Genomic DNA, 3992 nt, shown 5'->3' with positions numbered 1-3992 from the left:
TTACTAGATATTTTTCAAGACACTTCTATACAGCTTAAAGTGACATTTAAAGGCTTAACTAGGGTAATTAGGTTAACTAGGCAGGTTAGAGTAATTAGGCAAGTTATTGTATAACGATGGTTTGTCCTGTAGATTATTGAGAAAAAAATAGCTTAAAGGGGCTAATAATGACCTTAAAATGGTGTTTAAAAAATTAAAAACGGCTTTTATTCTAGCCAAAATAAAACAAATAAGACTTTCTCCAGAAGAAAAAATATTATCAGACGATCAGATTATCAAAACTACACCATTTTAACTAAATGCAATACTGTTTTATGTTGTTCTTGATTTTTCCTCTGTTTAAACATTATTCATTTGTGTTTGCTGTTTTTCTTCACTGTGATCTGAAGTTATTTTGTTCATTAGTTCCAGTTTTGCCTTTGGTACTGACTAATCTATTATATAAACACACTTATTGAATATTATTAAACAGCATCATATAGAAAATAATAATATAACAGAGAGATCTGTATGAGGTGTACTCATTTATATATAAATCTCTAATCTTATTTTATTGGTTCAACATTGCTGTAAATATTCTTCAGAGACCTCTCAGATTTCATTTCAAATACCTTCTCTAAATATTCCTTCAACACACTCGTGCTCAGAGAAGCTGCACAGATATCTTCAGCTCCAGTGGTTTGTGTTGTCTTGAGGACACACCCACAGTCAGGAGAATCTCATGAATATTCATGTCAGTGTCACTCTGTGAGCCAGTAATATTTCAGGATATACCTGTAGATCACACAGGTGTGTTTTAGTGAAGTGAAAGAGTCAAAGAGCTCAGATTGTGTTCCTGCTGCACAAGAGCGTCTGTACTTCTGCATGTGAGTCTCATTCTTCTACATTACGCTTATTTGTGGAGATGATGAAGGGATTTTTAGATGTGTGAGTGTGATTTAAATGTCTGATCCTGAAGATCAAATCCTCCAACACAGATTAAACACTGAGTCAAACACGGTCATTTAAACACTGTGTCTAAAAGCTTTATTTTTTAATCCCTTTAAAGTGTTTGTTCTCTCTACCAGTACTCTATAATGTCTTCTATATCAAAGTGAGTAAATAATTTCAGATCATTCAGCATAAAATATAACTCTTTAAACATTCAGAGTCACAAAACTGAAAGTAAAGTTAAAGCAGATCATCCAGTTGAACAGGAAGAGAAGCTGCTGAAAAACAACAAGCTGACGATCCTTAAAGAGGTGGTTCAGTGTTGTTAGGGCTTGGTTGTGTTTATTTATTTATTTATTTTTATTAAAATGCTGATGTTCACTAAACAAAATATATTTAACCCTTAACTGTCAGCAGACGTTTTGAGTACTAATTAAATAGCTTGCTAAATAAATGAATATCTTAGTTAATATATATAAAGTCACTCAACAAATCATATATTATATATTAAACATGAAATATATGAGGTGTCAGATCAGGGAACTGCATTCATTTTAAGAAGTGTGTATATACATCTATGTGTGTATTTAAATGTTACCAAACTGCTGTCTCCCTCATCATGTGGTCTGTTTCAGTAAGGTTTTGTTTGTGAAGTCAGCATTGATTGCTATAAAGTGTAATGTTCTTAATCTCAGTATATTGTCATCTCCAGGTGATGGTCAGCGGCTGATTGTTTCCTGAAAGCTCTGCTAATGTCTGCATTGGTGTTTTAGCTGCAGTATGGCAGAGGAGCGAGTAAAGGACTCTCTCTCAGAGATACACAGGTATTGACTCTGTTTTTGTCTCTCAGACTCAGAGATTATAATAATTTCTAAAGACACAAAGTAATATTTTGTGTTTTATATATTCTCATCAGATTTCTGTGCTGAGTTTTTTACCCATCAGGTTTCACAACAAGGTTTAAGAGTCAGTGTGTTTTTCAGTGAAACTAAAATTGTGCAGAATGAGAAAACAGCACATTGTCATGGCAATTTCAAATAAAGAGACTCTTACTGATCAAGAGACAAAGTTATCTTACAAGGTTTACCCCCAAAACTATTTTATTCTTTGCATAGAACGTCCTGTTTACGAACGTAACCCACGTTTCCCGAATAAGAAACTCCAACGTGCGTCTAATAACAGAGTACAGGAGATTGCTAGATGACCAATCACTCTGATTAGTCATTAGTGAAGTATATGAGTTGGCGTTCGCGGATCGAGCATCAGATTTTTGCCAGCTGAAGACTGAACACTCAGCTAACAGCTGGAGACACTGTGGCAGTGAAGACGCATGTCTCCGTTCCCTATTCAGGAAACATGGGTTACATTCATAACCAGGATGTTCCCCTTCATGGAAATTCTATTGTGCATCTGGTAACAGACTATGGGAGACTATATGGAAAACGCCACTAAGCCCATCATGGCTGACGTGTGGTTTGCCAAGCAAAGCCTGAGCGCATCAGCATCACCAAGAGCGCACTCTTCCAACGTCCCCTAGGCCCTTAAATTACCATTACATGGGAATATTAGAATTAACCTAATCCGGGGTTGTAATGGCTTTTACCTAGCTAATAAAGACTAGGAATTTTAGAATACGACAGTACGTTGGGAAAGCGTGCCAGTCCAAAGTGGGAGAATGCTGTGGAGACCACCTGCTACCCAAGAGAGTGCTACATATGATAAGCTGGTTAGCGGGTCGGGAAGACATGTGTCCGCCTGAAAAGGGGGAACCAACCGTGGCTGAAATAAGCATATGGGGTCACCATGGGGAACAGCGCATAGTTGACACCGAAACTCAGTATGTAGGTAGACCAAATGGGCATACCAGACATCACACTGAGCCAGGCACCCAGCTCCTCCACTGAGTCAGATGCTAGGGGACTCGGAGGCATTCTCTAGCGTTCGCCAGCAGGGAACTTACTAGCAGAATAGAAAAGGCACACTTTTCTCCAAGTTAGGGAGCATGACGCAGCAAGCGTTTTTGACACTGAGAATAACTTCCTCCCAATTGTCTGAGGTTACCTAGTAATTGGGAGGAAACTGGGTCTACTCAAAGATTATAAGATCTCGCGAATGTATTAGGTGTCGCCCAGCCTGCAGCTCTGCAGTTATCTGTGAGAGAGGCACTGTGTGCTAACGCCCAGGAGGAGGCGACACTTCTAGTAGAGTGTGCCTAGAGTGTAAAGGAGACTGAAGTTTGTCCTGCAGTTTATTCCTCTGGTGTGTTTGTGTCTTCAGGGTGAGATCAAGATCACGTGTGTCCAGCTCTGTGTTTCTATTGAATGACTGCTCAAAACTTCATCAAAACATTCGCTCAAAACATCATCTACCAGATGTCAGTGAGGAAACACCATCATCAGCAAAAAGGTATTTAGTGTTTTACATTATTGGAGACACTAATACTTCTTAGCAGTGTTTATCAGGAGTTTTTTTTATACTTAAACAATCAGGATCATGTGTGTCCAGCTCTGTATCTATGAAGAGCGATGGATCAATGGATAAACCACTAGACCTCAGAGAGAAAACACCATCATCTGCTCAAAGGTATTTTGTGCTGTACATTATTGCTCACACATAGTCTGTATTACAGTAATTGATCAGGACATTTTTATTTTAGTTACACAACAATATAAAGATTTTTTCCACTAAATTTTCTAGAAAACACTAGAACAGTGTATAATCTGAATTTATTCATTTATACTCCTGATATGGACAGATATGACATTCCCTTAAGGTTTGTAACTTTAAATACTGCATGTGAAAAAAAAAACTTTGGTAGTAAAATGTCCTTCTTGTCATGATGAGCTTTAAATAAAGAGACAGAAGATCTGCAGCATCTATTAAATAAGTCTAAATTTTTCCAAAAATGTCTCAATTTTATGCAAAATCTCAATTTTTGACCAGGGGTCTCATTTATAAAATATGGACAAAACTGGGGTGGAAACATGCGTACGACACTTTCCATATAAAGTCAAATAAATAAATATTGTACAAGAAAATGTGCAGAGCTGAAAGTACTCCAC

General features: G+C 37.4%; 1 long non-coding RNA gene across 1 annotated transcript; it reads left to right on the top strand.

Annotated features, from left to right (window-relative positions):
* The first annotated feature begins 690 nt into the window (after positions 1 to 690).
* On the top strand, positions 691 to 3295 carry LOC130222245 (uncharacterized). Its single transcript, XR_008836373.1, has 3 exons — positions 691 to 866; positions 1643 to 1754; positions 3208 to 3295. It is a non-coding gene; the product is annotated as an uncharacterized LOC130222245 (long non-coding RNA).
* The last annotated feature ends 697 nt before the right edge of the window (positions 3296 to 3992 follow it).

Source organism: Danio aesculapii, chromosome 4, assembly GCF_903798145.1.
Source record: "Danio aesculapii chromosome 4, fDanAes4.1, whole genome shotgun sequence".
Classification (NCBI taxonomy): Eukaryota; Metazoa; Chordata; class Actinopteri; order Cypriniformes; family Danionidae; genus Danio; species Danio aesculapii.
The sequence above is the reverse complement of the archived record's forward strand: the minus strand, read 5'-3'. Positions and strand labels throughout refer to the sequence as shown.